Source organism: Enhydra lutris, unplaced genomic scaffold (assembly GCF_002288905.1).
Source record: "Enhydra lutris kenyoni isolate GAN:26980312 unplaced genomic scaffold, ASM228890v2 scaffoldscaffold26, whole genome shotgun sequence".
Classification (NCBI taxonomy): domain Eukaryota; kingdom Metazoa; phylum Chordata; class Mammalia; order Carnivora; family Mustelidae; genus Enhydra; species Enhydra lutris.
In genome coordinates this window covers 24124674-24130981 of record NW_019154110.1, presented here as the reverse complement: position 1 = coordinate 24130981, position 6308 = coordinate 24124674, and positions in this window count along the sequence as shown.

The following is a 6308-nucleotide window of genomic DNA, read 5'->3' as shown; positions in this document are numbered from 1 at the left end:
TGTTATTCTGGTAAGAAGATGAACAACATTGGTTTCTAATAATAAATCAATCTTGCATTCCTAGAATAAACCCAATTGGTAGTTACGTATTATTCTTTTTATATTTTACTGTATTAGATGTGCTAATATTTTGTTTAGATTTTTTCTCATTTCTGCTCATGAGAAAGACGGACCTATAATTTTCTTTTGTTTGTAATATCTCTGTGACATTTCTTTTTTTTTTTTAAGTATTTTATTTATTTATTTGACAGAGAGAGACTCAGCAAGAGAGGGAACACAAGCAGGCAGGGGCAGTGGGAGAGGGAGAAGCAGGCTTCCCACTGAGCAGGGAGCCTGATGCAGGGCTTGATTGCAGGACCCTGGGATATGACCCGAGCTGAAGGCAGATGCTTAATGACTGAGCCACCAGGTACCCCTCCTTATGACATGTCAAAGTCAAGGTTACAGGGACACCTGTGTGGCTCAGTCGTTAGGTGTCTGCCTTTAGCTCAGGTCACGGTCCTGGGGTCCTGGGATCGAACCTCACATTAGGCTCCCTTGCTCAAAGGGAAGTCTGCTTCTCCCTCTCCCTCTGCCTGCTTCTCCCTCTGCTTGTGCTGTCAAATAAATAAAATATTTAAAATTAAAAAAAAAAAGAAAGAAAACAAAGTCAAGGTTACAGTGCCCTTGTAGGTGAATTGGGAAGTTGTTCTTCTCTTTCTAATCGTGGAAGAGTTTGTGGTTGTAAGTTTTATTTCACTTCCTTAAACATTTAGAAGAATTCGCTGGCGAAGCCATCTGGGCCTGCAGCTTAATTTGTGACTAGGCTTTCAATTACTGATTAAATTTTCTTAATGGGTATGGGACTAGTCGGATTTTTTATTTATTCTTGTTTCAGTTTTCATAAGCTGTGCTTTTTAAAGAATTTTCCCACTTCTAAATTTTCAAAATTAGTAGCATATAGTAATTAATAACATTTTACTATTACTTTTTAAAAAGATTTTATTTATTGATTTAAGAGAGAGACAGCCCTTACTATTATCTTTCAGAAACTTTTATTTAGGGGAGCTTGGGTGGCTCAGTTGCTTGGGCTTCTGCCTTCGGCTCAGGTCATGATCCTGGGGTCCTGGGATCAAGCCCTTATTGAGCTCCCCACTCAGCAGGAAGCCTGCTTCTCCCTCTCCCACTCCCCCTGCTTGTGTTCCCTCTCTTGCTGTGTCTCTCTGTCAAATAAATAAAATCTTTTAAAAAATAAAAATAAAAACTTTTATTTTAAAATTCTTTTTAAAGATTTTTAAAAATTTATTTGTCAGAGAGAGAGACATAGCACACCAGGGGGAGCGGCAGGCAGAGGGAGAAGCAGGCTCCCTGCTGAGCAAGGAGCCCCATGTGGGGCTCAATCTCAGGACCCGGGGATCATGACCTGAGCCAAAGGCAGATGCTTAACCTTAATGGGCTGAGCCACCCAGGTGTCCCTAAAAACTTTTAAATGGAGGTATAACACGCACAAAGTGAAGTGGAGACAGTAATTTAATCAGTAATTGATGGTTTTTTTCCATAGGTATGTGGTGTAACCACTCCCATACCCAGATACAGAACATTTCAAATCCCCAGAGGGCCCTCTTCACGTGTAGCCATGTTTCTGATTTTTTAAAAAAGATTTATTTATTTATTGGACAGAGATCGCAAATAGGCAGAGAGGCAGGCAGAGAGAGAGGAGAAAGCAGGTTCCCTGCTGAGCAGAGAGCCCGATTCAGGGCTCGATCCCAGGACCCTGGGATGATGACTGGAGCCGAAGGCAGAGGCTTTTAACCCACTGAGCCACCCAGACGCCCCAACCATGTTTCTGATATTTATTACTATAGATTTGTCTCTTTTGGGGGGGCCTATTATTGAACTTCATATTAATGGAATTATATGGTCAGTAGGTGGTGTTGGTGGTGGTGATGGTGGTGGTGGTAGTGGTTGGTGTTTTGGTAATCTCTATACCCAATGTGGGGCTCGAACCCACAACCCTGAGATCAAGAGTTGCATGCTTTTCTCACTGAGCCAGCCAGGTGCCCCTGGTCCATACTCTTTTGGGTCTGGTTTCACTCAACGTTATCTCTTGAGATGCAACCACATTGTCATAGTAGCAGTAATTCATTCATTTTTATGCATAGAATGCCACTGTATGACTCTAACACAATTTAGCTCTTCCACTATTGATGGTTGTTCCCGTTTTGGGCTGTACTTTTTTTTTTTTTTTTTTGCTGAAAATAAACATTCATATTTCTTGTCTAGGTACCTAAGAGTGGAGTTGCTAGATCATAAGATAGACTGTCTATCTTGCATAGACACTGCCGAATAGTTCTCCAGAGCGATTATGCTGATTTATACCCATCATAAATTCTCAGGTTTTAAAATGCGAGCCATACTTATAGATGGCGTGGTATCTCTTTGTGGTTATAATTTGCATCATCCTGATGCTTAGTGATTCAAACACTTTCTCATAAGTGTATTCCTTTGTATTCACCCATTTGTAATTGCTGGATGTTTGGAATTCTCTTTTGGGAAGTCGTTTCCAATGTTTTGCTTATTTTAAAAAACTTGGGTTGCATGATTTTTTTTTATTAATAAGTAGGAGTTTTTTAGTGTATTCTGCCGTTTGCTTTTTCAACTTTCTTTTTTTAGTTAACTTTTTAAATTTTAATTCTAGTTAGCTAATGCACAGTGTTATATTAGCTTCAGGTGTGCAATACAGTGAGTGATCCCACACTTCCATACACCACCCATACTCATCGTGACAAATGTATTCCTTAATCCTCATCTCCTGTTTTATCATCCCCCATTCCCCTCCCCTCCGGTAACCTTCAGTTTGTTCTCTATAGTTTTGTTTCTCTTTTTTTAGGCTTCTCCATTTTTCTAAAGATTTTATTTATTTATTGGACAGAGAGAGAGAGATCACAAGTAGGCCGAGCAGCAGAGAGAGAGAGGAGGGAAGCAGGTTCCCTGCCAAGCAGACACCCTGATACAGGGCTCGATCCCAGGACCCTGAGATCATGACCTGAGCCGGAGCCAGAGGCTTAACCCACTGAACCACCCAGGTGCCCCTTTATCAACTTTATAGTGTCTTTGAATGAACAAGAGTTTCATAATTTTGATAAGTCAGATACATTAATCCTTTATGTTTCGCGCTTACTGTGTCCTGATTAAGACATCTTTGTGTACTCCAAGGCCATGAAAATACCCATGATTTTTTTTTTCTGTAAGCTTTATTGTTTTTACTTTTCCCACTTAAGTCTACGATCCATCTCAAATGAATTTTGGAGGTATGTTTGAGATAAGAGCCAAGATATTCTCTCTCTCTCTCTCTTTTTTTTTAAAGATTTTGTTTATTTGTGGGACGCCTGGGTGGCTCAGTTGGTTAAGCAGCTGCCTTCGGCTCAGGTCATGATCCCAGCGTCCTGGGATCGAGTCCCACATCGGGCTCCTTGCTCAGCAGGGAGCCTGCTTCTCCCTCTGCCTCTGCCTGCCATTCTGTCTGCCTGTGCTTGCTCTCTCTCCCTCTCTCTCTCTCTGACAAATAAATAAATAAAATCTTAAAAAATAAAAAAATAAAAAAAAAAGATTTTGTTTATTTGTGAGAGAGTAAGAGCAAGTGCACACAAACACGGGGAGCAGCAGGCAGAGGGAGAGGTAGGCTCCCCGCGGAGCAGAGAGCTGGATGGAATGCGGGGCAGAGGCTTAACCCACAGAGCCACCCAGGGGCCCCTTCATTCCCATATCTTTTGTGTCTCTTCAAGTCTTTTGCCTTTTAAAAAAATTGGATTGCTTGTGGTTCTATTACTGGATTATAAAAGTTATTTACTCATTCTTTATATAAATTCTGTATCAGGTACATGTATTATGATTATTTTCTCTCACTTGGTAGTTTACTTTTTCATTTTGTAAGGGTATTATTTGATATGCAGAAATTTTTTATTTTAATTAGGCCCACTTTATAAATTTTTTCTTTTATGGCTATTACTTTTTTTGGCCTAAGATATTTTTGCCTACCCCAAGGCTGTAAGGCTATTTGTGCCTAATATAGGGGGAAAACACTTGATACTGCAGTGCTAAATATGAGGTCAACTTACAAGTTTTTATTTTTTAAGAGAGAGAGATGGGGGGAAGGGGCAGAGGGAGAGGGAGAGAGAATCCATGCCCAGCATGGAGCCCAATGTGGGACTGGATCTCATGACCCTGAAATCATGACCTGAGCTGAAATCAAGAGTCTGACGCTTAATCAACTGAACCATCCAGGCATCCCAACTGTAAAGTTTTTTTGAGAGGTCCTTTATCAAATTGAGGAAATTCCTTTTTATTCTAGTTTTTTGTCTTAAAAATCATGAATGGGTATTTAATTTTATCAAAAGCTTTTCCTGTATCTATTAAAATGGTCAGATAGTTTGTCTACTTAATTTTGTTAATGTGCATAGTTACATTGGTTGATTTTGGAACATTAAGTCAACCTTTATTGCTGGACAAAACTGCATCTGGTCTTTACTATGAATTGCCTTTTAAAAAATTACTAAATGTGATTTGGCATTTTTGTGTTGGATTTTGCATCTATGTTCAGGAGAGATATTGGCTGTAATTCTCCTTTCTTCTGATATCCTTGCCAGGTTTTGGTATCAAGGTTAGTCAAGTCTCATAAAATGAGTTGGGAAATGTTCTTTTTTTTTCTCTATTTGCTGAATTTGTGTAAGATGGTATTATTTCTTCCTTAAGCGTTTGGAAGAATTCCCCAGTGAAGCCATCTGGGTCTGGAGTTTTCTTTGTAAAAGATGTTAAAGATTCAATTTCTTTGAACAGATATGTAAGCCTATTGTGATCTCAAAAATCAGAATATTTTTATGGCATTTTTGGATATTCCTGTGACATTTTTGGTGAGTTGTGTTTTTTAAAGGAATTCCTCATGTTATCTAAATCTCCAAATGTTGACATGAAGTTGTTTGTAATATCCTCTTATTATCTTTTTAGCATCTATAGGATCTCTAGTAATGCTTCCATTTGTATTCCTAATAGTAGTTATATGTTTTCTCTCTCTCATCTTTCTTGCTACATTTTTTATCAATTTTAGTGGTCTTTGCAAAGAACCAATTTTTGGCTTTGTAGATTTTATTGAACATTTGTTTTCTATTTCTTTGGTCCTTATCTTCTCAGTTGTGTGCTTCTGTCTAGTGATACTTATAAGCCTGGATGTAGGCACACTGAAAGCAGAGTTGTATTAATTAATTTTTTAAAAGATTTTATTTATTTATTTATTTGAGAGGTAGAGAGAAAGAGGATGAAAAGGGGGATGAGCAGAGGGAGAGAGAGAAATAGACTCCCTGATGAGCAGGAGCTCTAAGAGGGGCTCCATCCCAGGACCCTGAGATCAGGACTTGAACTGAAAGGCAGATGCTTAACCAACTGAACCACCCAGGCACTCCTGGATTAATTAATTTTTAAGATATTATTTAAAAAATAATTATGCCTTGGGTGCCTGGGTGACTCAGTCAGTTAAGCATCTGCTCAGGTCATGATCCAAGGGTCCTGGGATTGAGTCCAACACCAATCTCCCTGCTCAGCAGGGACCCTATTTCTCCCTCTCCCTCTGCTGCTCCCCTTGATTGTGCTCTTTCTCTGTCAAATAAATAAATGAAATCTTAAAAAATATAACAATACCTCTCCTCACCACAAAAACAAAGGTTTCATTTTGTTTTATTTAACGCTATGCCTCCAGCCTAGAACAGTGATTAGTCAGAATAGGAACTTAATAAATATTTGTTGATTGAATGATTCAATGCTCTTTGGAAAAATTCAAATCATAAAGCTAATGTGTAGGGTAAAAATTGCATTCCCAGGGCCCCTGGGTGGCTCAGTCGTTAAGCATCTGCCTTCGGTTCAAGTCATGATCTCAGAGTCTTGGGATGGAGCCCCAGGTCTGGCTCCTTGTTCAGAGCGAGGCCTGCTTTTCTCTCTCCCTCTGCCGCTCCCCCTGCCTGTTCTCACTCTCTCTCTGTCAAATAAATAAATAAAATCTTAAAAAAAAAGAAAACCAATCATTTTAAAATTGCATTCCCTTGGCCTCCATTGTTACTCCCTTAGGGATTAAGACTAATAGTATGTGCAAATGTGTCCTTCCAAACCTTTTTATGTGCATAGACATATATTTTATTTTATTTTTTTAAGATTTTTATTTATTTATTGGACAGACAGAGATCACAAGTAGGCAGAGAGGGGCAGAGAGAGAGGAAGGGAAGCAGGCTCCCTGCTGAGCACAGAACCCCATGTGGGGCTCAATCCCAGCACCTGGGATCATG